At 48.8% G+C, this 7,757-nt stretch overlaps 1 protein-coding gene across 8 annotated transcripts in view; it reads right to left on the reverse strand.

Annotated features, from left to right (window-relative positions):
- The window catches only part of ILF3 (interleukin enhancer binding factor 3), a 29,254-nt gene extending 23,742 nt beyond the window's left edge, over positions 1 to 5,512 (reverse strand). For 4 of the 8 annotated variants that reach the window (XM_081232122.1, XM_081232120.1, XM_081232121.1 and 1 more), the window contains exon 1: positions 5,329 to 5,512. The gene's annotated coding sequence lies outside the window, so the exon portion shown is untranslated. Of the gene's footprint in view, positions 1 to 1,908; positions 2,053 to 4,451; positions 4,587 to 5,328 lie in introns of all 8 variants that reach the window. The other 4 variants (XM_081232124.1, XM_081232123.1, XM_081232119.1 and 1 more) reach the window with 3 other exon arrangements.
- Between the last annotated feature and the right edge of the window lie 2,245 nt (positions 5,513 to 7,757).

Below are 7,757 nucleotides of genomic sequence, written 5' to 3' on the forward strand. Positions count from 1 at the left end.
CCTTTTAAGGTTTCTGTAATTTTAGCATTCCAAGAATGTTATATTAATGGAATTGTAAAGCATACAGCTTTTCAGGATTGGCTTGTCTCTTGCAGCGTAACTGCCTCAAGATTCATCCAAGTTGTGTGTGTACTGACAGTTTGTTCATTATTGCTAACTAGTATTCCATGATAAGGATGTAACATAGTTTAACCATTCACCCATTAAAACATCTGGGTAGGTTCTAGCTCTTGGCTGTTAGAAATAAATATGAAGAGACACTATGAGCCATGGGGCTGGGCTGGTCATTTCCATATTAGGGAAATTTAGACTGGGTTTTTTTTGAATTATGAATAAACAGTAAGAATTATTAACCTGCAAAAGCTCTAAATGTACCACTGAAAAGCAAGCCTAACTTACCACACTCATCCTTTACGTACACACACACCACACACTCAGATAAAAGAAAGAAATCAGTTCAAAGGCAAGCAGCACAAAAGCAAGTGGCCTAGAAGATTATCCCAGTAAGACCTTACCCTTGAGCTTGAACCACAATCCTAATGGAAATCATATAAATGGTTGTTTCAAGGAAAATTACCATGAACCTCAAACTGCCAATAGCACCTCTTCTCACTAATCACCTAAGATTAAAAAACTAATCTGGAATAAATTTACAGACTCTAGTAAAAGGACACACATTCAATTTTGTAAATGATCCTTTGTGATCTTATATGGACAAGAAAATATCCCTTGGACAGTAAACTCATTTTATTGTTAAAACTAGAGCCACGGTTTTCAATTTCTTCATTATGTGGACATCCAATGAGAAGAGAAAAAAATTAAATTTCAACTGGACATCATTTCACAAAACATCTGAAAACAGCTGATGTTAAAAGTCTGAATGAAGGACTTCACTGGTGGTCCAGTGGCTAAGACTTCACACTCCCAACACAGGGGGCCCGGGTTCGATCCCTGGTCGGGGAACTAGATCCCAAATGCTGCAACTAAGACCCAATATAGCCAAATAAATAAATATATATTTTTAAAAAGTCTGACTGAATTTCCAATTGCTATTTATAACAGTATCACCTAAAAAATGATGTCTAGGAAAAATCCCACAGAGATTTAATAGAACATAACAATGGCAAGAAACAATTTCTTTTAGAAAGTCAGCACACTGACAAGCCTCCCCAACAAACATATGCCTACCCTGCTTTCAGTATTATTTCTGTAACACTGTTAGCACCACAGAGGCAGCACCGACTTACCCTAAATAACGAAGTAGGAGGGAAACTAGTGGCTTCAGACAAAATTGTCAAATGCTGCAGCAGAAGACTAAAGTCCGCCTCATCTCTTCAGGGCTGCAACCCCATTTCACTAACCAACAGTGTGTAGGCTCCCATCAAACCACTATTTGCCTCTAATTCTGAACCCTACCACTGGAAAAAGAAATCAAATCTTTCTTGCCCAGGACTTTGCTAAAATAAAATATAATATATAATAATATACAGAGGGACTTCCCTGGTGGTGCAGTGGTTAAGAATCCGCCTGCCAATGCAGGGGACACAGGTTCGAACCCTGGTCCAGGAAGATCCCACATGCTGCAGAGCAACTAAGCCCATGCGCCACAACTACTGAGCCTGTGCTCTAGAGCCCGTGAGCCACAACTACTGAAGCCCATGCGCCTAGAGCCCATGCTCCGTCAACAAGCCACTGAAATGAGAAGCCCGTGCACCGCAACGAAGAGTAGCCCCCGCCTGCTGCAACTAGAGAAAGCCCGCATGCAACAAAGAAGACCCAACACAGCCATAAATTAAGTAAAATAATAATAATAATAATAATAATACACAGAGCCTAAAAATCCTAACTCCTGAGAATATTCGATCAAAGCAACATGCAAATCAAATATCACCATTTTGTGGGCCATACCTGCTAATACTAGATGGTGACACTTTACACATCTTTCAAGACTGCACAAGGTTAAGCAACTTAATGACAAAACGTAGCAGGAGGGCAAGTTTCCAGGGGGAAGGAATCATTCCTCTGAGATGTAAAAGGTGAAATCAGGAGGAACTGGAGAGAAAGATGAGAAAGGTAAATAAGAGGGAGCCACCTCAGCCCAAAGAAAACTTTTAAATCCTTTTTCAAAACTGAGCACACAGGGCTTCCCTCGTGGCGCAGTGGTTAAGAATCCGCCTGCCCATGCAGGGGACACGGGTTCAAGCCCTGGTCGGGGAAGATCTCACATGCCGCAGAGCAACTAAGCCCGTGCGCCACAACTACTGAGCCTCCGCTCTAGAACCCATGCGCCACAACTATTGAGCCCATGCGCCACAAATACTGAAACTCGCACGCCTAGAACCCGTGCTCCGCAACAAGAGAAGCCACCGTAATGAGAAGCCCGCACACTGCAACTAAGAGTAGTCCCTGCTCACCGCAACTAAAAGAAAGCCCGCATGCAGCAACGAGGACCCAATGCTGCCAAAAATAAATAAATAATTTTTAAAAAGTGAGCACAGTTCCAACTCCCACATGCTGCTGAAGCCTACAAGTGCTGCCTATGTTTAACCAAAGAGAAGAGGCTTATAGACTTGTAAAAGGTTCTTTCCTCATCAGCGACTCCACCTGTCCCTATGTGGCAAACTTAACCAGGGGAGCATGAGCACCATATTTGTGACATCAAAATATTAACAGCCAGTGGACTTCCCTGATGGTGCAGTAGTTAAGAATCCACCTGCCAATTCAGGGGACACGGGTTCGAGCCCTGGTCTGGGAAGATCCCACATGCTGCGGAGCAAGTAAGCCCGTGTGCCACTACTACTGAGCCTGTGCGCTATGGCCCGCGAGCCACAGCTACTGAGCCCGCGTGCCACAACTACTAAAGCCGGCGCGCCTAGAGCCCATGCTCCGCGATGAGAAGCTACAGCAATGAGAAGCCTGCACACCGCAAAGAAGAGCAGCCCCCACTTGACGCAACTAGAGAAAGCCTGCGTGCAGCAACGAACACCCAACGCAGCCAAAAATAAATAAATAAATAAACCCAAAGTGTTCTCCTTAAACTGAGAAAAGAAAAGATATTAACAGCCAGGGCTTCCCTGGTGGCACAGTGGTTAAGAATCCGCCTGCCAATGCAGGGGACATGGGTTCAAGCCCTGGTCCGGGAAGATCCCACATGCCACGGAGCAACTAACCCCATGTGCCACAACTACTGAGCCTGCGCTCTAGAGCCTGTGAGCCACAACTACTGAGCCTGCATGCCACAACTACTGAAGCCCATGCGCCGAGAGCGTGTGCTCCACGAGAAGCGCCAACGCAATGAGAAGCCCGCGCACCACAATAAAGAGTAGCCCCTGATCACAACTAGAAAAAGCCCGCGCGCTGCAATGAAGACCCAAAACAGACAAAAAAATAAAATTATAATTACATAATATATATGTATATTAGCAGCCACTCCTGCCAATATTTTTTTGTTTGTTTTGACAAGAAAAAAATTTAAGAAAAATAAGAGACAGCCTTAGATCCCTCACTCCCAGGAATATGGGCATCTATCTCCTCGAGTACAATGGAAGTAGTTAAAGGAATTTTTACCTACAGGCACTGGACAATTTCAATCAGAAAAAAATAAAGAAAAACTGCAAATGATTAGGCACCACTCCACTCCAGAAACAGGGAGATTCCCAGGCTGGCCCAAGCTTCAGCAGGGTAGGGAGGCCCTGATAAATCAGTGCCCAGTGCTAGCAAGGCCAAGCCTGGCAGTAACTGCCTGCCTCCAAACAGTTCAGACAACGCTAGGGTCTGCACAGATTCTATTCACAAATCCCAGGGACCAGGAGCTGTCCACAAGGCCAAGAGACAGCTCAGGGGTAAAGACCCCAGGACTAGTGACAGGGATAGTAGCACCTGCCAGTGCCCTGGGGCCTTCCCCCCCCCCCACATTCCAGCTGTGAATGAGCCTCTGGTTCCCACATTTCATTCACAGTCTTGAGCGGCTGCTGTAGCTACATCCCATGAGACCACACACAAAGTATAGTGGCAGCACTGTGAGCAATCCGTGGGGATTCCAGACCACAAATACCTGAGGAAAAGAGCCTAAAGTCGTAAATTTCAGTCCTAACTTCGGGTGACACCTTGTGTTTTCCTGTGGACTCCAAATATGCCAACCAGACCACTCATTTTAAAGACATCACAGTCCTAAGCAATCATAAAAAGATTCAGAATCTCTGAAATACCTGAGTCTGGAAAAGGTTAACCAATGCTTCCTTGCTGATCGATCAGGTCCCCAAGGCAGAATCCCAAGCAACTTTCAAACGGTTTTGGAAATATTGAGAAGAGATGGCGTACTCTCCCTAGGTTTAGACAGTGAACTGGGGGAGAACATGCTGATCACTGTACACCCCAAATAATTCCCCCAGGCGGAGTATTACCCGGGACAGAACCTCAAGAGCAACCCCAAGAATCTGTCACTCAACTACCTGAGAAAATAAGGTAGAAAAGGGAAAGGGTTTCAAGCTCTCATGCTTGGGTCCCAATCTTGCAGATCACAGGACACTCAGATATCGCACCAGATCACAGTTTTGGGGGAGACTGAATGCCAAGTCCGAAGCAATCTGGAGAAAAATTCAACATCAATGAAACACCTGAATTAAAAAGAAGAAAAGCTTAAACCCTCCGCCAAATCTGGCTCCTGATCTGGGGGAGGCCTAGGTAGCCAGAGATTTGGGAACCCCATGAAGCCTCCTTTGCAATCCAAATAATGACGGGGTTCCAGGGAGGGGGTCTGCCTCCCTGCCCCACGTAAGGACAAAGGAGGCGACGTTTCCCGCCTCGGGAACCTGGGACCCTCCTGGAACTCGGGGCGGGACTGGGACAAAGAGGAGGACAGATGAGAAAGGGGGGTCACCCCCGCAGCGTGGGTCAGGATGCTCCCGGCCGGAGGGGGGTGTGTGCTGCCGGCACGTGCGCGCGTGCGCGCGTAGCGCCACAACAGACAAAGCCCGGCTCGGGGGAGGCGGCGGCCGGGGGCCCGGTGCGCGCGCACCCCCCGCGAGAGGCGCCGCCGCCGGCCGAGGGGCCGCGAGGGGGGGCGGATGCGCGCGCACCGGGCCCTCACCGCCGCCATTTTGTTTCCTCGGCACAATGGGGGAGAGTAACGGCCGAGCGCGGGAGCAAGGCTGGAAAGGAAGGAATGAGCCAGGCGCCAGGGCGAGACGACTGGGCGGAAGCGGGGAGCGCAGGGCGCCTCAGGCCTTGTCACCGCGACTATTCAGCCGAGCGCGCGCTGAGTGGGAGGACGGGCGGGGGAGGGGAAGAGGCGGGAGCGGGCCCGGCCGCCGCCACATTGACTCTTACCTTGTCCGCGTCCCCTTCTCCGACCGCAGCCGCCGCCCTCCTGCCAGAGCCCGCCGGGGTCTCGCCCCCAAAGCCACGCGGTGCGCACCGGGCTGCTGAGTCCAACTGCAATGGCGAGAAGACGAGGAGGAGGAGCCGGAGCAGGGGCCGGGGGCGAGCGGGCGGGCGCGCGCCGGGGAGGTGCGGGGCCACGTGACCGGTCGGAGCCCCGCCCCTTCGCCGCCGCGTTGCCGCTCGACGCAGGCCCAGCCGGAGCGGGAGGGAGGGACAAAGAAAGATAAGGAGGCGGGCCCTAGTCACGTGACAGAACCGTAGGCGTTACGTGGCGTCTGAACGTTTCCCTCCCCTTGCCACGCCTCTACTTGGTCATGTGACAGTGGCAAATTCAGAGTTCTCCTTGGCCACGTGACAAGGACCTTGGCGCCTTCCCGTTGTCGTATTGGTAGGCCTGCGTCATGTGACAACATCGCGGCTCTTTTTTTCAATGGCGGTTTTGAGAGGCCATTACCACGTGAGGCAGGGCGAGCGGCTGTCTCTCTGCGGCTGCTAGTTTACGCGCCTGCGCGGACGCCATCTTACACTCGTTGAAGTACGTTGGCGGAAACGGGTCTTAGAAGCTTGCGTGTGAGCGTACTCATAGTGGCTTGTTCTCGGTAGAGGAGGTTCGGCCTCCAATCGAGGGATTCCCGCGGAACTTCCTCCCCACTGTCCGCATCTCCTGCGAGAGGCCGAGCAGACTCGAGGTGCGTGTGCGAGGAAAGGGCGGGCCGAGCTCCTCGTTGCTGCCCCGGGACTGGTGCCAAGCGAGCGCCCGGGGTCTTTGGTGTTAAAACTTTATCCGGTGTAGCGCCCAGCCGGATTGCCGAGCTTCTGAAGGGCAGAACCGCGTTGGTCGGGATCTTCCAGTCGCCCACTCACAGATGGAGAAACTGACGCCCGATCCAGAAAAAAACCTAGCTGGAGACTTAACGGTCTTTGGTGGGAGAGCTGGGGCTGCGACAGAGATGCTCGGCCAACCACTTCTCAGGGCTCATAAGTAAAGCTACCGGGGACCGAGCGCCTTTTCTTTACAAGCCTGGTGTCGTTGAATCCTCCCGAGCGCTTCGTGAGATCCCCGATGTACAGCCTATGCATAAACTAAACCCCACTCATCTCCATTGTCAGGATCAAGTTGGCGCTCGACAGGCGTCGTTGTTAGGCAGGTTGTCGTGTGCGAGTCTGTGATTCAGACACTGCCGAGATTTGGAGCAAGGAGTAGTTCAAAAGGTTTCCTTCCTAAAGAAGGCGAGAAGTCGTTCAAAACTTACGGCGTAATAACGGATTTTCCTTGCAAAAACGTAGGGATGGTGCAGCTAATTTGTTAAGAATGCAAGATCCAGGGTCGCCCTAGGTTTGAGTCTCCCGGTGTGACCAAGAATAGTGCCCCTCCCTGAGCCTCCGTTTTGTTATCTACAAAATGGTGATGATTTCTTTTCTTAAAAGCACCTGGCACAATTCTTTTTTTTTTTTTTTTGATATTTAAAATTTAAGTCATAGGCACATTTATATCCTCCGGAACACCAAGGTCTTCCCTTCCCCACACAATTCTTTAAGCAGAACAAATGCCCCAAAATGATAGTTGTTATTAACAAGGTAAGGTGTAAAAATGTGATTACAGAATGAGTGTATGCTGTACCTATCACTTTTCATTTTTGTTTACACTTAGATCTTGAACCAATAATCTATTCATATGATATAAATAAAATGTCAAATGTGCAAAACGATGTGAGAAAGTCAATTTGTCTCCTCCAGACACCCTCCTTTTTGGCAACCATTGTAAAGTTTTTTTTTTTTGTGCATCTCTCCAGAGATGTTTTAGTTCCAGAGATGCTTAATTATGTTTTTATTAGAGTTTTTCTCGTAAATAATAGACGCTCTGCATCTTGCTTTTTTTTTCCCTGACTTGGAGATCTTTCTTTAAATAAAGCTTGAGATTGAAAAAAGTTTTGGTTAAATTAATGGGGCAGTATTCAGAAAAAATTAGCTAAAATAAATTTAGATTGTTCAAGGTCACCATGACAATAAAGGTAATAACTTGGCTTTAACACTGAATTAGAGATCAGCTATTCCTCTGCGTGACACTTTGAGGGAAGAGGCTCAGAGGTGGGGCAAGTTGACTAAGCTAATAGCGCTACCAAGTGGCAGAACAAGGAAGGTTTCTAGTTTTCTGATTGGCAAGCCCATAGACCTTTCTTGGGAGGGACCCAAGGTTACTTTTTTTTTTTTTTTTTTTTTTTCTGGCTACGCCACGCACCTTGCAGTATCTTAGTTCCCTGACCAGGGAGCGAAACTGGGCCCACATCAGTGAAAGCGCTGAGTCCTAACCACTGGACTGCCAGGGAATTCCCAAGGTTACATTTCTGAAGAACTGGCTTTTGAGGATCTCATTC

This window comes from Mesoplodon bidens (genome assembly GCF_964165515.1).
Source record: "Mesoplodon bidens genome assembly, chromosome: 4".
NCBI classification, from domain to species: Eukaryota; Metazoa; Chordata; class Mammalia; order Artiodactyla; family Ziphiidae; genus Mesoplodon; species Mesoplodon bidens.